This window comes from Mustela nivalis, assembly GCF_964662115.1.
Source record: "Mustela nivalis genome assembly, chromosome: 2".
NCBI classification, from domain to species: Eukaryota; Metazoa; Chordata; class Mammalia; order Carnivora; family Mustelidae; genus Mustela; species Mustela nivalis.
The window spans coordinates 169,493,594-169,515,634 of NC_139021.1; the positions used below are offsets into that span (position 1 = coordinate 169,493,594).

Genomic DNA, 22,041 nt, shown 5'->3' on the forward strand with positions numbered 1-22,041 from the left:
AGGAAGTCACGGTTCGCTCCTCCCTCCCTACAGCGTTTATCCAAGGTCGAGAACTAAAACGAAATCTGGACGCGCCAGACTATTAGCTGAGGGGAACCAACTTTTAAAGGAACAGAGATATGGGGATCAGCTCTTGGGCCAAACATCCACAAGTTCGAATCCTCCACTGCTGACCATCTGTGCTGACTTTGAACAAGTTGGTTAACTTCTACGCCTTGGTTTCCCCATCTGGAACATGGGCATATTATGATAGATCTTACCTCCTGGGGTTGCTGGGAGGGCTGGACAGTGCCTATAACGCGCCTAACACAGCGTCTGGCACACGGCGTGCGCTCAGGCCAGTCACTGTTAAGTGTCATGGGACTGTCCCCAGCACAAGCCCCAGCTGCCTGAAAGCCAATGCCCCCACGATGCCTTCAGGTGCGTACGCTACTCAGTCCACAGGAACCTCCGTCCCGCCCAGGGGAACCCATGCCGCAGCCCGACCCCCATCCCCACGAGCCGGGCCCATTTCTCAGGGGGAGTCCTGCAGCTCCGGGGAGATGGACAACCTGCTGGCGTGGCGCCGGGTCCAGCGGAGAGGGCGACGACGCACCTGTCGCGGCGCTCTGGGCCCGAGCAGCGTCCCGCAGCCGCTCTCGCCCTCGCGGTCCGCACCTGCAGCTCCGCCAGCTCCGGCTTCCGCCCCTGCAGCTGCCGGCACTTCAAGTCTCCACCGGTGCCGCTGCAATGTCGCGTCCCGATGACGCAACCGGCGTCCGCCAGTGAGCGGAGCCTCGGCGAGTCCGCCGGCCCCGGGCTGGGCGCCGGAATGGTGGCGGGGGGGCCGAGGGGGCGCTCCCGAGCTCCGCGTGCGGATCGGCGTGGAACCCGTGCACGCCAGGGCCCGGTGGGGCCAAAAATGGAGAGTGAGTGCCTAATCGGTTACTCAGCCTCGGTGCTGAGTCACGTGCAGGTGTTGTGCGCGCGCACGCTGCGCGCTCGTGCACACGCGCGCCTCGGGCTACATTGTGTCGATTCTGCCCATCTGGAAGTCTGTCCCGGCCTCAGGCTCTTTTGGGAAAGTTCGCTTGGGCTCTTTGGTTCCCGTGTGCATGTGTGGTCTGTCATAGGAGATTTGTAAGAATATGCCGAAATTGTTAGGGTTGGGGGAGGTGGGGATTGGGAGCGACCCTGTTGTGTAATTTCTGTAACAATGACTGAGTGCCTTGGAACAGAATGAGTTCAAAGAGAAACAAGGCTTGAAAGAGCCTGAGTCCAAATTTGCCTACCTTTAATTCTACATGGGGCACGAAGTTCTTTCACAATACTCGTCATGCCATTGACAAGGCCAGTGATTATCAAGAATATTAGTAATTTGGAATGCAAAGGATCACCTTTTACACGCACCTTAGCAACAAGCATTAAGTTTGAACCAGCACATGGGAATACAAAGATGATTAAGTCATAAACAAATGCTTATACCCCTGCCACCAGTCTTCATCAGCTCTGCACACATTAACCCTAACCCTCTCATGGAAACATAGCTTCCATGTCCTCCCTTCGAAAACCATCCAGAGCTCTCACAGCCCAAATGCCCAAGCCTGGCACATAAGACCTCCTCTACTTTCCCCACTGTTCTCCAGTAGAAGCTCCTACTCCAACCTCTCTGGTTGTCCCTCGTCAAACCATGGGCTCCCATACTCCTAATTGTGCTCACCACGTTTTCCTAAATTCCATAGTTCCCTCCTGAACTAGGTCTCCAAGCCTACCTACCCTAATCTCTCCAGCCCTCAGTAATCACACCCTTCTGTGAAATCTCACAGATTTACTGCAGTGCCACACCTTGGGTCTTTATCAATGTATGTCATTCTTCCATAACGTTATGAACTCATCATCAATGTCATTGACTTGTCTCAGTCTCTTAGCTAATACAATAGCACTGTTGTAATAAACAATAAATATTGCTGAAACTGAGGAGCAGGAAGGAAAACAAGAATTCCTTTTCTTGAACTTTCTACATCTAAGTCCATCTCAAAATGCAGAGGTGGCCTTTTAAAACAATCCAAAACTGCAGAAGTAGCTATTCATATGGGGGGAAAAAAAGACTGAGCTGGTTTGAAGTTGAAGCCTGCCTCTATTCTACCCCACACAGACCTTAACTCTGAGTTAAGCACTGAGTACTCAAGGACTGTGTTGACAAGAATGCAATGAATTCTAATCCCCCAACATCATGACATTTTGTGTATAGATTACTGGTCCTTAACGAAAAAGAAAAAAAAGGGGGGCGGAGGACAAAGGAAAATCTCAGAGCTTGAAGTCACAGCTAAAGAAAAAGTGATGAGAAATGATGTAGAGAGAGTACTGCAGGAATGCAAATGGAAGGCAGAGGGAAAAATCAGATTATCTTACACAGACCTTATTTGTAGGCAACTCTTCTGTAACACACATTGCACAAGGATGTACTGTACTTGCAGGAGATGCGGATTGCTGTGCAAGATGTTTCAGGTTACCTAATGGGAACTGTTTTGGAAACAGTTGACACAGCAATCTGTTTTATCAACAGAATAACAATCATTTATAGTAATCCAGTCTAGCCAGCCGAGATGGAACAGCACTGACTGAATTTACTCTCTTACTAAAACAAGTAAATAAAGTAAATAAATAGGCAGAAATGCAACAGTGGTGCATAAGGGAGAGCAGATGAATGAGGTGAGCACTCTGATTGACTCTGCTTACCGCCTGAGAAAGTGGCCAGGAAGCAGTGCAGAGAATCAAGGAAGAGCTAAACAGACACCTGAGTTGAGGAAATAGAACTGGGAGACTGGGAAAGGCAAAACAGTGGGAGCTGGGGGTTGAGTGCCGGAGAGAAGAGAACTATAGAGTGAAAGGAGCTCTGGAGACCTACAGAAGGCCTTGTTCATCTTCAGCTGATTAAGTGTGTGAGTGTGAGGAAGCCACCCGTGGCCAGGGGAAAAGCCACCCAGACAGAGGGCGAGAACAATCACCAAAGCTTGCACAGCGCAAGGAATAGTTCTGTTCCCACAAATCAGAGTGGAAAGATACCCAATGATTATATAGGACCAGGAATAGGACCCGATCTTGGCACTCAGATCAGAAACCTCATAATTCATGATTCAATAGGTCTTGTCTTAGTAGTGGGGTAAAAATGATCATAGAGTAAATACTGTTCTGGTCCTACCAAAGAAATCTTAAAAGCCAGAACCAAAAGAATCAAACCATTTCCAAGAATAAAGTGTCCCCAAACCAGTACAACAGCATTATAGAAAATCAGAAATATCCAGCACCCAACAAGATAAAATTCACAAAATTCTGGCATCCAATCAAAAATGGTCAGGCATACAAAACAAAACAAAAAACAAAACAAAACAAAAAAACACGTAGGGAAAAATAGCCCATATAAGGAGAAAAATCAATCAATTGAAAGGGTAAAGGAGGGGCACCTGGGTGGTTCAGTTGGTTAAGCATCTGCCTTCAGCTCAGGTCATGACCCTGGAGTCCTGGGATTGATCCCCCTCATCACATCAGGTTCCCTGCTCAGTGGGATATCTGCTTATCTCTCTCCCTTTGTAGTTTGCCCCACTCATGCTCTCTCCCTGTCTTTCAAATAAATAAATAAAAATTTTCTTGGGGGCTCCTGCGTGGCTCAGTGGGTTAAGCCTCTGCCTTCAGCTCAGATCATGATCTCAGAGTCCTGGGGTTGAGCCCCACACCACGCTCTCTGCTCTCTGCCTGCCTCTCTGCTTACTTGTGATCTCTGTTTGTCAAATAAATAAATAAATAAATAGACCTCTAAAAAAACCTTTTTTTCTTTAAAAAAAAGGAGCAGGAAGAAAAACAAGAATTCCTTTTCTTGAACTTTTTTACTTCTAAGTCCATCTCAAAATGCAGAGGTGGCCTTTTAAAACAATCCAAACTTGAAAGAGTCACAGAAATTATAGAATTAGTAAACTAGGACATTAAAAAAAATTGTAACTATATTCTATATGGCCAAAGAAATAGAGATATGGGAAATCTTTAAAAAGACCCAAAGCAAATACCTAGAAATCATAAAAACATTGTCTGAGATTTTTAACACACACATCCCTACACTTCTGTGGGACTAATAGCGGATTAACATTACTGGGTCTCACAGGCCCTTTACCCTATAAAGATTAGAGGAGAATGAATCAAAACAGAAGCCCAGGTCCTGGGACCTGGCCAACCTGGAAGGAGAAGGCAGGGGGGGGGGTGTTAAAGAACCTGAAAACTCTGCAATAGAAACTATCCAAAGTAAAATACAGAGGAATAAAAAGCCTGAATATACAAACAGAGTATCAGTGAGCTTAACATACACATAACTAGAGTCCCTGAAGGACAGGAGAAATATGGGAATGAGGAGGGGTCAGGGGAGACAGAAAAAAATAGTTGAAGAAATAGTAGCTGAAAACTTCCCAAATTTGATAAAAACTATAAACTCACAAATCCAAGAAGCCCAACTATAAAGAAAGTTATACCAAGGAACATCACAATTAAATTGCTTAAAACCAGTGGTAAATTGAAAATCTTAAAATCATAGAGAAAAAAAAAATCACTATACAAAGGAGCAAAGATAAAATGAGGACAGATTTCTTATCAGAAATTTGCAAACAGGAAATCAGGGAAGTGGCATCTTTAAAGTATTCAAAGAGGGCATCTGGGTGGCTCAGTCAGTTAAGCAGCTGCTTTGGGCTCAGGTTAAAGATCCAGGGGTCCTGGGGTTGGCTGCTCAGCCAGGACCTCCTACAGGATGGGCTATCTGACAGGACTCAACCCCCCACACCTCTACGGCCAAGAAGGAAATCCTGCAGGAACTAGGCAGGGTTCCAGACTTTCTTTCAGCCATCAGCTGTGCCTCAGGGCAGGGCACTATTTCCAGAGAGCATCTGAGGCATAGGATCAGAGAACTAGTGGAGCAGGGTAATTAAGAAATTAGCTTGCAAGTTGATTTTTTTTTTTTTACAACTATTAAGTTCATGGTTAAGAAATGGAAGTTACTTTTTCCCCTTTTCCCAAGGCATCCAGCCATACTCTTGGGTTCAAATCTCAAGATTCCCCAAGCCCTTAAGGGAGGCTGATTGCAAGTATCTGCCTTTTTGTTACTGAAAGTCAAAAAATGATAAACTATTGATCAGGTTGTTCACCAAGAAGACAAACCCTGAATGAGCCTTTTGTTTTTCCTGTGGAATCCTGTGAGTTGTGTAAGAAGACACAATCCTGTGGGTTGTGCAAGAAGATCTTGTCTGAGAAGCAGGCAGGGACCCACATGGCCCAAGCACTGAGAAGGGGCTAAGCGTTGAGGGAGCTGGTTCTGGATTCCACTCGAGAGTGCCTCATGCAGGGCCAGTGGAGGTGGTCAGTCTGCAGAAGGAGGGTGACCATGGGAGGACTCAGAGGACCAGAAGGCTAGAGTCTTGGGAGCCTCAGTGAAGATCCCAGTGGCCAATTGTGTTGTGGAGGGAATGGGGCCCACATACCATGCAGGGCCTGGGCAAGCAACAGTGGTGAAGGAAACTGGCTGACAGGCATTCTGCACAACACAGGTGCCCATAAGGGAGAAGAGGCACATCCCAAGAATGATCACTATTGGACTTCCATGGACCTTGACATGCACTTACTTTGATATCCATTCTTTCCTAACATACTGACTGAGAGCCCCTTTGGGGCCCATCTTTTTAGCACCTGAGGATACAAGATGGCGATATGGGGATGTCACACGGATCTGCCCCGGTGGTGTTAAGAGTCTGATGGCCTCTGGCTGGTCAGGAGGGAGACATGCTCTGGAAAAGTACAGTGAAGTTCCAAACAGCCTCTGTCACAGAGGACAACAGAGGTAACCAGCATTAGAGAAGGTGGTCAGGGAGGGCCTCTCTAAGGAAGGAGCAGCCAAGCCAAGACTGTGGTGTGAGAAGGACCATGTCTGACAGGAGCTCACAGAAGACCTTTCCAAGGAGCAGGAAGTCCACATGGCAAAACCCTGTGGGAGGATGGGGCTGGGAGACAGAAGTGAGCGGCGTGGACAGGGGGGGAATAAGTAGGAAAGTGGCAGAGGGAGGTGTTGGGAAGCCAGAGGGGCCAGGTAAAGCCGGGATTTTCAAGACACCATAAGAAATCTCAAAAATTAAACATAACATTGTGACATGTCAATAATGTCATGGAGGAATTCACAGGCCCTTTACTCTATAAATATTAGAGGAGGATGAATCAAAACAGAAGCCCAGGTCCTGGGACCTGGCCAACCTGGAAGGAGAAGGCAGTGACTCAGGAGCTATGATGTGGGCAAGGGCCTGCCTGGGGCCAACAGGCCACAGAGAATCTAGGTAAGAGGAAAGCAGGCGCACTTTGTAAGCTACCATTGGTTGAGCACTTCTAATGTGCCAAGCAGTGTTCTAAGTACTTTGGAGGCATTATCTGAAGCAATCCTCTGTATCAATCGTGGCACAACCTGGAAAACAAGCCAGGTCAGACCACTGAAAGTGTAATTTTCACACAGAATCCATCTTAGGAAGGTCTTGGGAGAGCTGAAAGAACAAAAGGGAACCCTGAGGCAGCCCAGAGATTAGCAACAACAGATCAGTACCCTAGGGCTGGAGCAACAAAGTAAAATATTGACAGAACCAGGAGCCAGAGCCACCTAAGCAACATCTAGGACCAAGGACCAAGGAGGGGGGGGTTACCTAGGAGGACCCCAAAGGGTTGGGTCCTCCAACCCACAAGGCTGCCACGGCTGGAGATGCCACCTGAAAAGGGAGGGACCCCCTCCCTGGCTTCCCCCCTTTCAGCCTCCCTCCACCTGCAAGCCCCTCCTACGTGCTGAAACAAACTGCATAGAAGCCTAAGGAATGAGTTTGCAGGGACCACTCCCCTCCCGGACATAAAATAGAGCAGGAAAGGAGGGGAATGGATCTAAGAGCAAACAGAAAAAGAAGGGCCCCACCCTTCCCACAGCCCCATGAGCCAGGAACAATTATTACCCACATTTTTCAGATGGAGAAACTGAGGTATATGGAGAGGTTAAGTGACTCCAGGACCTGGTAGAACCACCATTTGAATTCAAATTTATCTGATTCTAGAGCACAAACACAAAACAAACATTTTCAACGAGCTTTGGTGCGGGCCTAGCAGTTAGGGTAGTCGAGTCCCAAGTCTGAAAAGCATATCTTTATGTTAAACCCCACTCCACAAAGATATTCAGATGGGGTTGGCATTAGAACTGAACTGTGAGTGAGGACATCAGTGGAAAACAACTCAATACTTCTAGCAGAATGTCTGAGAATACTGCAAGGACTTTGGAGCCAGACACCCTGGATTCCGATCTTGGTTCTGCCATTTACCAGCTGCGTAACCCTGGGCAAGTTATTTAAGCTCTCTGAGCCCCAGTTCTCTCATTTTTAAAGTGGATTTGCTCACGTCCACTTCCTTATTGGGTTATTTTGAGATTAAATGGAATAATATATGCAAGATAATTAACATAGCACCTGCTGCATGGTTAAGATTTACTAAATAGAAGCTATTACTATCATTGTCAGTAGGTCTCCTATTGCAGAGACTTTGGAAACAAAAGAGAGATCTTAATTCTTTGAGTTTAAACCCTGGCAAAGAATTTGTCCTAAAATCTTTGGAACTCATAGGAACTCTTAAGGTTACTTTGTTCTGGAAAAAAGTGTCTCTGTATCAGTCAGAATGGACTAAGTTATGATACAGTAACAAATGTCTCAGAGTCTTAAGACAACAAAGTTTATTTCTTGTGTATGCTACATGTAAAGGGCAGGTTATTATAGAAGCTCTGCTCACCAAGGTCACTGGGGAGGCTCCATGTTGACACATACTTCCTTATTTGCTGAGGTCAAGAGCAGAGAGTATAAAGCACCCACTGGCTCTTAATCCATATAAGGCTTGAGTTCCAATTTCATTAGCTGGAGCTCTGTATGAAGCAAGTAGGTGAGAAAATGTCATCCTACCATGTGTCCGAAACAAGATACCCAAACATTAACAAATAACTCTAATGATTATCAGAACAATCTCAGTGAACCTTCTGGTTGGGATGGATAAACCAAAATTCCCAATCTGGAATGAAGAGATTTGGGAGCTTTTAACAGGCCAGACCACCCCATATGACCTCATAAAAGCTTGCCTTTGTTGTGCTTTTGTTGCGTTTCTGAAGACAACTTGTAGTTTTGTTCCTAAAAACTGCTTTAGGTCACCTCTCTGAAAATCGCCGTCGGTTTCTGGAAGATATTGTCTTGGTGGTTTATGGAGTTGAGATGTTAGCTGGACATGAAGCATCTTGTCTTCTGGAAGAGGGATCCTCATGTGGACTAGATGGTGAGTGCCCAGACTTACCCAGAGCCCTTCTGCTTTTATACTACCATCTGCATGACATCAGGTTGTCAGATACTGATGACTTGCTGAGCAAGTTCAAGTTCTAGTGGAAGGGGCAAGGCCTTTCCTCGGCTTTCACAACCCCATGCTCTCCTGGACTTCCTTCTCCCTACCTGGGTGTTTTTTCCTTGGCAACGTTTGCTGACTCAAGGTCGTCCTTCATTCTTACTCCCTATTTTCTCAGCAGATCAGAAACTCAGGAGTCATTCTTAATTTCTTCCTAGATCCAATCCAACACCAACTTCCAGCAATGTAACCTTCTAAATAGCTTTCAACCCACCACCCATTTCCTCCTCTCCACCTGCACTATCCTAATGCAGGCCATTACCATCCTCCATGGGAAACACAAAACTTCCTACGAAGGCTTCTCATGTCTGCTTCCCATGCAGACATCCCACACAGCAGCCAGAATGGACCTTTGAAAATGCAACACTGAGCATTTCAAACACTCCCATTTCTTTGCCTGATCCCCACTGCAAGTGATTAAAGTCCGTTCTGCTGTTGTTATAGTTTTTAGGACTTTTACGACAGAGACTTTTAGGAAAAGTCTCAGACCTGGCCTGCTAATCTTCCCACCCTCCTCTGCTCCCACTTGCTCTTTGTCTCTGACTTGGGCCACCCTGGTTTGTTTTCAGTCCTTCAGTAAGATGGCTCTGCCCTTCTCCTGCACATACTGCTTCATCTGCTGGCAGTGGTCCCCACCACAAGCCCCTCTTTTCTCTACAATCCATGCCTCGTAACACAGCTCAGTTCCCAGCTCCCTCACTGACCCCCAGACTAAGTCAGACCCCTTGTCAGATGCTTCTCCCACATGGGACTTATCACAATTTTAATTGAAGACTTGGCTGTAGAATTAGCCATTTAACATCTGCCTGTCCCTCTTAAATTCCATTCCCTTCTCAATTTCCTAGCACCCAACAGTGCCTTGCACAAAACAGGTGCTCAAGATCTGTTCGTTGAATGTCTAAGTACAAGATGTGATTACTTATTTAATAAAGGAGAGTGTGAGTGGCTATTACAGCTATTAATAGTTGTGGACAAGTATAACTTTGAGAACAGAAGTATTCCAGGAGCAATAACAAACCAAAGAGTCTTAGGGGCTCAGGACTCTATGGGTCTTAGAGAAACATGTATTCAAGCTTGGTAGAGAGATAGGAAGCAGATCACCCATCCTCCCCCTTCCTGGGTCAGAGGAGAGGGAACAACATAAACACCAGGGTGAATAGGGGCCCAGGTCTCCAGTGGTGACCAGCCACACCAGGGTGGTGGTCTTCCATGGGTAAGGATCCGCAATGGAGAACAAGGCAAAGCAGAGGCTGAGAGGCAAACACATATGTGCCCAGGACACTTGAAGGGAGGAATTTGAAAATACTTGGAAGTTAGAAATGGCTGGAGAGAGACTTATTTCTACTTCCTCCTTAGAATCAGTTTTTGTCAAAAAGGAAAAAAGTTTTCATGAAGAGGACAAGGAGAAGCAAAACTACTTTGCATTTAAATTATTCATTTTCTAATGAGAGAAAAGTAAGCTAGAACTTCACTTATTAAATCTAATCAGGAAGATCCACAAAGTTTAACTAAATCTCCAGTTAGAATATTTTTAAAGACATCTAGTTTTATTACTTGTGGGGACACAGAAGCTCCAAGATTTTCTTTTAGAAAATGTTGGGTGTTCCGAACGTACCCCTTATAACCATCTTTAGCTTTTTACTTACACATTTCCTAAAATAAAAGGTTTCCAAAGAGTGTTATCAACAGTTTCCAATTTTCTAAATTACCTGATAGAAAGCAAAACCTGAAAAAGCAAAATAATACAACTGGCTGTGATTTTTACCAAATCTTTTCTGATGGTTGTCATATTATCCCATAGAATATTTGAGATGGATTACAAGGATGATCTCTGACATGAAAGTAAGATATTGTATGATAGGCTTTCCATAATCCTGAGTCACAGGGTACAATCCCCTCCTGTAGTCCCACTTGGTTATACCGTTGATTGCACAGGTCACTGAGGCTGACCCTTCACTGGGTGACGTACACCTCCTGCATTCCTCTTGTACATCCAGTTCTGCTTAGGAGATGGCAAAACAGTATTCCCCTTGATCAACTTATTTTATAGTTACTTTTTCCAAAAGCTGTCAGTTCTGGTCCAGGGTTCCAACCTAAATCACTGGCACACATATATAAATTTAGCATTCATCCATGAATTGTAGAATTCCTAGTAACCACTGTAGGTTATAGATGGGATTAAGTAAACCTTCATATCCACAATGTTGGTTTTCTCTAGGTTAATTATAAATGATGTTTTTAGAGGATAGTCCCTAAACTTCTAGGTCACCTGCTCATTAACTGTTGAAAAATATATCATGAATTATATCGAAAGCCCCATAAACTGATCCCCTCCTGGAATGAAGGAAATTGTAACCTCTCAGAGAGAAGGCTTAGTTAGCTTTAAGCTCTACAGTGTCATGGCATGCCTTAGGTACATGGCAGGAATTTTTGAATGGTGATAATAGTTACAGTAAAATTATCTACATACTCAGTAACCCCATTTTATAAACCACAGCGACGCTCTTAGACAGATTTTAATTATAAGAGTAGTCAGCTGGCTCTCCTCTGCACATGACCTGCAATCTCTTCTTATCCGCAAAACTGGAGGACGCCCCTACAGGAATCCTATTATTAATTAGGCATGTGTTTGAAGATTACAACATGGCTACCATTCAGACATGTCCGAAATAGTAATTACTCTAGACCATTAATTACAGATTGACAAGATACATTATCCAGGACTATGGAGGGTCTTGGAATGTTAACTGCAAACTCAATCTATGGTTTTAATCTCTCTGTGCCCCATTTCCCTTATCTGTACAGCAAGACTAGTCATAGTATCTGCTTTGTAGGGTGGCTGTGAAGACTCAAAGTTAAAATATGGAAGATCCCGCTAGACAGAGCTGGTGAATAGTGGCCAATATATAATGTTCGCATTATATATATATTATATCTTAAGAGTTTCTGGGAAAATATCTAGTCTGGGAGGCTTCATAGGATCTAGGTTCATAATCAATCAGTGTGGTAGTTCAGAATCACGGGCTTCCCCAGCTCCAACCCCAACAACGTCCCTTTTCCACTTACACATTTGCACAGAGTTTTCCTTCGGTGACTATGCTATGGGGTTGTGTCACTAAAGTCTTAAAGACTCCACTTTTTAGAGTCAGGGGAACACTTTGAGAATCTGATGAAACTCTAGACCCTCTCCTGAGGGGCGGGGGGGGGGAGGTACATATAGAAGTTCACATTGATTTCAGGGGGTTCGTCACCCACTCTCCATGCCCCCTGCCCTGCCCAAGGTCATTCATGGATTCCAGATTAAGAATCAGTGTTTGAAAGCATGGGTTGGAAGACAGCCCCATTCGGAATCTTGTTCTTTGAACAATGTCTAAAGGCAAGATGAGACAGAAACACGTATTGGTACATTGTAAAGGAAGTCTAATTACTATTAGTCAGATAAGTACTTTCCAATAAAGGATTTTGGTGATGAGGAAGAGGATGAAGAAGAAGGAGGATGAAGAGGAAGAGTCTTCCAAAGCCAATAAAGGTAGGTAAACTAAAGGTAGATTTTTAATTTAAGGAAGCTAGGTTTGCAGCACAGCTTTGAACCTGGGAAACGCCACATGGCTATTATTATCAGCAACTCCAGAGGCATTTTGGGTAACTGATTGTATCTATGGCTCTGCTCTCTTTAAAATGTCCAGCAGGCAAAATATTATCACTGGGGCTCTTCACGCCTGTTCAGTGATTCAGACACAAAAGAAATGCTAATTATGGGAACTGAGCTGTGAGTTCTGAGTGACCCTAGGGACAAAATGATTATCTGGTGGTCTTATATTGCTGGAAATTTTTTAGAGTGTTTTAAGATTACATTAACTGGTTTTCACCTTAAGTGCTCTGCCTGGAGAGGCATTAAAGCCTCCTGATAAGAAAAATTTCAAAGAGGTAATGGCATCGGCCAATAGATCTTTGGGTGAGTCAGGGGTACTGTAAGGAGACGAGCCCAAGTGGGGCGACTGGGATCAGCCAGGGTGGTGGGATGGGCTTGCCACAACCAAAAGCTTCCCATTTGATGAGGACTCCCTAACCCCTTTCTGTCTCCAGTTTCTAACAGTGTCACATGCCAGACACCAAAGAGGAAGAATAATATATTTACAACAAAGGTCAGAGAATGAGGCCAAGGACCTCATTTCTGCTCCATTATGGTCTCAGATTGCACCTCTGCTTCTAAAATCTTCTCAAGGCCCACAAGTGTCAGCATGCTCTTACCCCTGCTGACCTCCGCCATCCTCCTCTCCCCTACAGCCCTGGTCCCCGAGGCCATCCCTCTTCTTAAACCATCCTGAATCATCCCTGGCTCAGGGATTCCTTACTTGTTCCTGCTATCAGGAGCATTCTTTTTCTGGATCTGTACATGGCTGACTCATTCTTATGTGCAGGTCTTGTCTTGGCTAGCAACTTTGTGTTCCCTGCCTTGTCACTTTCTTCTGTGCCATCCTATTTTATTTTGTTTATAGCATTTATCACTGTCTGATAATAATCAGTGATTCATTTTCTTTATGTTTCCTCTCTTCCCCCATTAGAATGTAAGCTCTAGTAGAGCCCGGACCTTCTAAGTCAATCTCTGCGATGGCCATGCCCCCCCACCCCACCCTCCTACCCTGCCCTCCCCCTCCCCCTGCCCCCCAATGCCAGTTTAGCCCACAGAAACCACTAGATAAACATTTGTGGGCCAAATGAATGCTCAGGGATAACATTTGCTCTGTGCCAGACACAAATGCTTTTCTCACTGAATTCTCACACCACCCCTCCATGGTAGGTATTTATCAATTATCCCTATGGTACATATTAGGTTTTGGAGAGGTTCTGCCAGTGTTTCCAATGTTAAAACTAGCTTGTTACAAGCTAGCAAGTAACCAAGACCTGATTTGAACCTAGGCATGTTTGACTCCAACACTCATACTCTAAATCAGGAATCAGACACTCTTTCTATAAAGGGCCAGCTAGTAAATGCTTAAGGCTTTGGGGGCCATGTGGTCCCTGTCACAACTATGCAACTCACAATCCCATAGTAGCATGAGAACAGATATAGACAGTACATAAACAAATGGATGTGGCTGTGTGCCAATAAAACTTTATTTGCAAAACAAATGGTTGGCAGGATTTGGCCCAGATCCCTCCTTTTTTTTTTTTTTAAAGATTTTATTTATTTATTTGACAGACAGAGATCACAGGTAGGCAGAGAGGTAGCCAGAGAGAGAGGAAGGGAAGCAGGCTCCCTGCTGAGTAGAGAGCCTGATGCAGGGCTCGATCCCAGGACTCTGGGACCATGACCTGAGCCGAAGGCAGAGGCTTTCACCCACTGAGCCACCCAGGTGCCCCCATATCCCTCGTTTAATTCATAATTTGATGATACGCTATGCCAGAAGGGGGTTAAACAAAAGAGGAGGGGAATAAAAGGCAAACATTAAAATATGTGCTCTGTGCCGCTGATAGCTCTTTAGATAAGAAAGATGGCCATTTTCAGGTAAGTTTTAACTTACATAGAAAAAGATAGAGTAAGAGATAGAGTTCTGATAGGAAATCGGACTCTACTAATTCAACCTCTTAACTGAACTATGACCATCATTTAAGAGTACAGTACAAACTAATTCAATTAAGTTATTCCATTTTTACCAAGGTTCCATTCACATGTAGTTATACCTGATTTTGCATCACATGAATTAGACGTGATGCCAGTGTCTGAACAGAACCACATAACCTCCCACTGCAAGCAAGCCCCCAAATGGTCAATATTGAAGGACCAAGTGTAGAAAGCCACTCTGTTAAAATTCTTCCTCTTTCAACAGTGAGACTAAAACCTTCAGTCTTTCCTTCTCAAGCAAGCTTACAGTTATTGGCAAGAGGTGAAAGATACGCTATGAATCACAGCTCGGAGCCAGGCCAGGGCAATCTCTTGTACTTTACTGGGAAGGGGAACACAATTTGTGCTCAGTTATATTACGGTCATTCATAGCAGCTCTTGAGACTGAATGTCCCCATTAAAGGAAAAGATCAGCCCACCAGTGCCTTGGGCCTGGGCTGGGAGGTAAGGGCTGACCTTTGAGAAGGTGGAGAAGCAGGGACAAAGGCCATAGTTCCTGTAGTGGTGGGCTCTACAGAAGGACAGGCTGGTGTGGCCGGGGAGTTTTGGAGGTGCTAAGCCTCCTCTCACACTCTGCTTTTCTCTTGGGCAACCCTAGGTCATCACAAACCCATTAGACAAATATTCATTCTCTCTTACCTAGAAAAAAGTTTCCCTCCGGGAACAGCACATAGTGCTTAAACCAACAGGCACATTTTCCCCAATCTGTATGTAATTTTCCAAACATGGGCTTTAAATAGTTGGGCAGGCCACAAAAATTCAAACTTTAGGTGGTCTCCTGGACCTTCTCCTAAGACCCTCTGTGCACGTTCTAGTAAAACCCAGTGTTAGCAAGAACACTGCTACATCAGTTTCACCAGGTCCCTGACTTTCCTATCTGATCAGGCTCGGCACCCTCCAGCAGCCTACAGGTCTTGCCTGACCACCCCGGCCTGTCTTCGGTGAAGAATCCGGTTAGGTCGGTTGAGTCAGAGTCCCCCTTACCCTTGCTGTTTCCGCTTAGTACTTTTCCATCTGCTGACCCCTCCCCCCTCCCTGCCAGTGCTGTATTTGGAGATAAGCCCAGTCTGTCCTACCCACTGTAAAAAGCCCCATCGTGATGGTCCCCATGCCTCTGGGGAGTCCTGAAGAGTCTGCCTGACCATGTTTACAGGTGTCAGTGAGTATTTCGTTTCTTTAACACAGGAAAGCAGCCCCAGCGTGGCAGAACCAGCATGTGAAGGAGAATCTAGAGATGCAAGACCTCCCCCAGCTCTGCCAGTAACCTGGGCGCTCTTCCCTTCGCTTCCCCTTCTGAGCCTGTTTTCTCATGAGCAATGGAACAAGTCAATCTCATATCTACGTTTTCAACCACCCAAATCCCTCTTTTTGTTGTCTAATACCTGTCCTAGTTATTATTGTTTATAGTTACTATTTAAGATGATACCTATTTTCAATCAAAGTGGATTTCTATTGAGCACTTAATATTTACCAGGACTGTACCGTATACTGTCCACATCTTCTAGCATTTCATTCTCACAACCTCCCTGTGAAAAGGGACCCCTGTGATTGCAGACTTCTCAGATACAACAGCTGAGGTTCCAAGTAATAACATAAATGTCCCAAGGTGAAACAAAGAGGAAGCGACAGAGCTGGGCTTTGAGCATGAACCATTTTTTTCCCCAAGAATTACACTGTCTGCATGTTCCCCAGAGCCCCTGGTCAGGATCTGACTGGAAAGGAAAATACAGATTCCAACTCCATTGCCCTGAAATCCCTATCACCGCACCATGATGCCTCTCGCCATGTCAGGCTACCGAACACCAACATGTTTTCCCTGGAGGAGATGGTGCGGGAGCTCCCACAGAAGACAATGCATGGTCTTTGCCCTTGAGACACTCAGAACCCATGCTAAAACCCATGGCCCAACCAATGGCCCCAGAGAGGCAGTGCTGATAACTCATAGAGCAGGAGCTCCCTCTTCCTTGGATCCTTATTGCCATCAGGCAAAGCAAACATGAAACAATGGCCTCTGCAAATCTTGGTGATTCTCCAGACTCTGAAGACTATTTTTCTTCCCTAGAGAGAGGCAACTCCTTCAAAAATGGACCAAGTTAATAATCTGGTGATAGAAGAGACTGCAGTGAGGGGGCTCTCCTTGAAACAAACAGTTGGAGATTTTTTTTAAGATTTTATTTATTTATCTGACAGACAGAGATCACTGGTAGGCAGAGAAGCAGGCAGAGAGAGAGAGGAGGAAGCAGGCTCCCTCCTCTGAACTGAAAGCCCAGTGCAGGGCTGAGAGCCCGATGCAGAGCTCGATCCCAGGACCCTGGGATCATGACCTAAGCCGAAGGCAGAGGCTTTAACCCACTGAGCCACCCAGGTGCCCCCCAGTTTGAGATTTTTAAAGAAGACATATCAGTACTGGACTGACTGGGGAGAGGGAAGGCCGCACGTGGTCGGTGAAGGGTAGATGTCTAGAGACGGCAGAGCAAGGCTGATAAAGTTAATGTTTTGTGCAGATCTGATTCTCTAAGGGGTGGGTAAGAAAGGAGAATGAATTTAATTATTGGATGTCTACTATGATCTAAGGTCCTTTATATACACTAAGCATTAGGTCCTGACAACCGTGTGTAAAGTTGATGTTTTAGAGATGAGGCTAGTAAGAATCCAAAGAGAGATTCTCTTTTTTCATTCTATCTCAATGCCTAGCTCTTACTCAGATTTTTGTGAAGTAGACGGCACTTACTCAATGGAATATCTGTAAAAAAATATTTAAGGTACAAAACCAAATATAGTGCCTAGTATACAGTAGGTGCTCAATAAAACAGGAGAGATTAACAACTCAATGTGGTTTCTCAAACCCAATCCAATTGGGTCAATCTAATCCAATAGTTTTCAACTGGGGATAATTCTGCCCCCAGGAAGACATTTGGAAATGTCTAGAGATACTTTCGATCATCACAAAAGAGGGGAAGAGTACTACTGGAAACCAGTAGGTAGAAGACAGGATGCTGCTAAGCATCCTACAATGCAGAGGACAGCCAGCCCCACAACAAAAATGATCTGGCCCATAATGTCAATAGGGTCAAGCTGAGAAATTCTGATCTAATCCAACGTGTTTTACAGATGAGGAAACCATGACCCAGAGAGAAGGATGACCTGCCCAGGACCACACAATGGATTGATGGCAAAGCCATGATGAGAAAGACCCTTAAGCCTTCTACATTGTTCTTGCCAGACCTCAAGCTGCTAACCAACAAGAGGGCTGCCCGTTACAAGTGGGAGGAGTTCAGTGGAAAGGACTGTGTTGGCCAAAGAGTCCAGGCAAACCAAATACAAGTAAGTGGACCAAGCCTGTTGCTCCCAAGTCTGGATGACACCCTGAATAAGCAGCCGGGGAAGGTTCCAGAAAACTTGGGACCAAGGCTGAGAGAGCAGAGTGCTCACTAGAGGCCTTAGTTGCCCATCAGTTTTGCTCCCTCTTTTTCCTCTTCTTAGGATTGCAAACCAAAACATAATTATCAAGTCAAAAAAATTTTTTCTTCTAATAATTAAATAGGCAAGTGAAAAATATGAGTGATTAAGTGGTCACATTAGGTCAAGGTAGAGACTGCCAGAAACTGATTCTTTCCAAAAGATAAGAGTCCTTTGTATTAGTGTTTCCACCAACAATAATTTTTTGGCATCTTACCTGCCAAGAGATGGGGTAGGTCCCAGGAGACCGCGGCAGAAGGAGAAGAGCATGTTCACCTATAACACTCACAAGACACATCCTTGACCTCAAGAAGGACTCAGTCCAAACATGAGAGTCTCCCTTTGTATTGGCCATCGCAGAGCAAAACCAACATTGCAGAGTGGTAAAAGAAAACCCTCCTTATAGCTAAATTATCTAAGCCCGGCATGAATTGCTTATATTAAATAATCTTTTTTTAAAGATCTATTTATTTACTTGAGAGAGAGAGAGTGCACAAACAGGAGGGCCAAAGGAAGAGGGAAAGAGAATCTCAAGCAGACTCCACGCTCAGCACAGAGCCCAACACGAGGCTCAGTCTCAGGACCCTGAGGTCATGACCTGAGCCAAAACCAAGAGGTGGTGTCCAACCAAGGTTGGTGCCACCTCGGTGTCCCTTAAATAACTTTTAATATAGAAACATTCAACCATGGCCCAAGAATTTGGACTTTACCACATATGTTATTGGGATTTGGTTTGCCTGATGGGCATTTTCCTCTATCCATCAAGCTTTTGTGGGGACTTCCAATGCCCTGGACCATATCTTCAATGGTGGGATAACCAGAGGCATACGTATGGAACTTCATTTAGCTAGACAAGACCATTCAACCTCAAGATTTCCTAACCTCATGAGATAGAAAGGCTGACCATGACCCTGAAAGGCTGTTCTGGGTCAGGGTACTTGTATCTTTTCTAGCAGTTTCTAAGCTGCAGCTCAGTGGAAGCTGGAGATCTGGGTTAACACAAGATCAACTTTTATCTTGCGATTTCAATGAAAAATTAAACACCCTGATAACACTGAGTACGAATTGCTTTTATTTCCATTGCAATTGCTTTCTGAGACGGATAATTCCCCTTTAGATTTTCATGAGTTTGGCCCAGAAATTGGATACTCAAGTCATTAAACATACAGTAGCCTGTGACGCCAAATAAACAGGACTGTCTACTTAAGGATCTGGCCGCCACGGCCAGCTAAGTGTCTCCGGGAAATGAGTAGAATTTGAATACATCAGCTTGGCCAGTTGGCTACAGACTGAGAAATCAGACACGAAGAAAGACATGCCAGGGGTTCCCACTTGGGTTTGGACATAGGTGTTAACCTTGATGACAAGCAGTTTGTTGGGCAATGCTTCCCAGACTTTGAACTATCACTGTGCAGTAAACAATGGATGCTATTTTTTCTGTCCAGTCATAATATGAAAATTAAATGCAACATAAATTGATAACCTACAAACATCATCATCTCATAAGAAAGAATGTCTCAATATCTCAACAAACAGGAGGGATAGACTCTCAGAAGGAAAGCAGGTTCCTCCAAGGAAATACACACAGCTGTATTAAAGACTGGCTACTTTGTCCTTAGTTCTTAGAAAAACATCATAAACCAGCACTGGTCTGCAGTCTGGAATATGGCTACTGCGAGTAGCCACTGGAGTTGCTGGGAGAAGAATTAGGTTTGAGACCCAGATTGAACAGGGAAGGTATTGCAGGACAAGGACAAGAAGAGGTGAGGGGTAGGGTTGCAGGGATAGAACTTGACCCTAGAATAAGCCTCTCTGCTCTATGATAGCAATCTCCACGTGGTAATGCTACCCTAAATTATTTGTTTAATTACCCATCTCTTCCACTGGGCTTTGAGTTCCTTGAGAGCAGGGGTTGTGCCTCGTTACCCTGAGTCACGGAGCTAATTAGTTGTGGGGAAGGGGTGACGGTGTAGGAAAAGGGCATTCCAAGGAGCAATGGCAAAGCACTAGGAACACAGAGTGCTGCTTCGTGAACTTAGACAATGTGACGATTAGAGGGCACATTTTCTATCGTCTAACCATGCATGCTGTTTCTGGCTGGTGCAATGGATGGAGAGCCCCACCTCCATCCTACCCAGCAGGCTCACCCTGGGCATCATCCCACAAGATCATTAAAATGAGCCCCAAGGGGAGTGCAATGGGGGTTAGGACTGCTACCGCCCCGGGGAGATGCCAGGGGACCGAAGAGTGAAGGCTCAGCACCTCTCTTGTGTCCCTGAACTGTCTGAGCCAGACTGGGGCTGGGTGTGGAGCAGCCAATCTCCTGCCCACCTGCTGCTTGATCCCCCTGGTTTTCCCATTGCCAAGTCAGAGAAGAGCTTTCAGTCCCAAGGCTTTCCATTTTCCCAGGTCCCTGTTCCCCACAGTCACTTACAATTTGGAATTGAAAAAAAGCAAACATCATCTGCGCTGTTACCAAGCAGCCCTCTGGTTAAATTCCACAGCAACCACTCCTCTCCGCAGAAGTAGTCACGGAAAAATGATGTTGCTTTCTTTGAAAACTCATTTTGGGTCCTTGTTTTTTGTTGTTGTTCTTGTTATTTATTATTATTATTGTTTTTTTAGCCGATTTGATTTCTGGCAAGAGGTTAAAGCTCAATGCACAGAGCCAGCCACAACTAAACTTCCTGCCAGACCCATAGGGCGGGTTGGAGGTCAAATGCAAAGCTCATGAAGCAAGTACATTGAGGCAAAGAGAGTATGGGGAGCTGGGGAGCATGCGGAGGGGAGAGGGCTCCTGCTCGAGGGCTCAGGAGTCATGGAGGATTTTCATTACCACTGGCTCAGCATGGCAGCTTGGAGCCCCATTATACATCTGAAGTGCTGCTCATGGCCAGAGAACCCAGCTTCACCTTGGTGAGATCAGCAAGGCTGCAGGTTCTGGGAACTGAATGAGCAGGGTGTGCTTTCCATTGCAAATATCCTGCCACTTTCCTTTTATGACCCACTGGGGAGGATTCGCCTCAGGGTACAACTTGCTACTCAGTCTCTTTGGAAATGTTCTTGGGGTAATGTATCATTTATTGTACAGCATTTTTGTTCCTTTCTCAATATCCATCCAATCCTCTCTGACCAACCCCACCACCACCAAAGAAAGGTTTTCAAATCCTGAGTTCATTTGAAGACAGTGGTATGCTTTGAAGGATCAATCCTATAGCCTGTCTTCCCGCCATTATTGCTCCCTTAGGCATCACTGGCTAAAACACTGATGTCCCTGGGAGGTCCTACTAAGCATTATGACCAGGAAACAGTTGGTAGGGATTGGCTAACAGACAGCTGAAGGCAAGAGTATGGCCCCTGGTAAGGAAGAGGAGATAGAAAGTTGATATGCCCCTGGAGAAAAAGGGAACAGGGTCCTCCAAGGGGAAGGTGGGAGAGAATTAAAGAACATTCTTTCAGGAGCCTGAAACTGATCATTTCCTCTCATCATGCTTGGCAAGCTTAGACTTTCCATCACCTCCCAGTTTCTGGTTTTGTCTGGAAAAAATGCTAACCAGCTCCTCACAAGGGCTGTCACTAAAACCCTGGCCGGAGAGCTTACAAATGACACTATGTGCAATGCAAAAGGAACATGGTGCTCCTGGGGGTAGGCTGTGTGGTGGGGGAAGGGGGCCGCCTTGGGAGCACTCAGGGGCAGCCAAGGAAGATGATGGGCCCCTCCCCAAATCCTCAACTCACAGCTCCCCCTCCCAGCCTGCCTGTGGTTGTGATCTCACCATCAGAGAGGATGGCCGCAGGAGGGTTAATCATCCAAGCTGGACATGTAGGAACCTGGAGGGCAAAGACACAGAGAACCTGTTTTCTGTCCCCGGGAAGGGGCTGAGGGATTTCTATCTAGAAGGAGTGACCCCCAGGGAGCAAGGATGTTGAGTCATAGCTGGGGAGTGGAAGGAGGTGCTAGAGAAAGAGACTTCCAGGAGACAGAATCAACCAAGTCTTCCTCCTGGCCTCCTTGAGTTTAGACTCAGACTCTCTCCATCCAAGGAGATGGCTAGGTAGAAGAGCACTGGACAGGGAGTTAAGAGAGTCTCTTTTAATCTGACTCTATCTTACTGTGGATCAAGGGAATTTTAAATACTGGATAGGGGCCACTTGGCCTGAGGAATCAGTCAGTTCACTCCCCATCACACACACTTGAGACTCAGTAGCCTCTGAGTCCCAGAGATTTGCCGGAAGTTGGCCAGGGCCACACATCCTGAGCACCTACTACATTCTGGAGGTATGAGAGGTGCTCATATGCTACTGATCCATCAGAGAAGTCTTTCGTGACTAGCTTGCCACCCCCATCTAAATGAGGTCCTTTGTTCTTTTTCTCACCACAACGGGAACTAATTATTTGTGTGATTTTTTTTTAATGCCTATTGCCCCCAATCCAACTGTAACTTCCACAAGGGAAGGGAGCTGCTTCTGCCTGATTCTGATTCTCTACT

The 22,041-nt window shown here is 45.4% G+C and overlaps 1 protein-coding gene across 6 annotated transcripts in view; it reads right to left on the reverse strand.

Annotated features, from left to right (window-relative positions):
- The window catches only part of GPAM (glycerol-3-phosphate acyltransferase, mitochondrial), a 103,113-nt gene that overhangs the window by 32,797 nt on the left and 48,275 nt on the right, over positions 1 to 22,041 (reverse strand). The window contains exon 1 of one of the 6 annotated variants that reach the window (XM_082721363.1): positions 596 to 972. The exons of 3 other annotated variants lie outside the window; for them this stretch is intronic. The gene's annotated coding sequence lies outside the window, so the exon portion shown is untranslated. Of the gene's footprint in view, positions 1 to 260; positions 458 to 551; positions 973 to 22,041 lie in introns of those variants that run through there. 2 more of the 6 variants (XM_082721364.1, XM_082721365.1) reach the window with 2 other exon arrangements.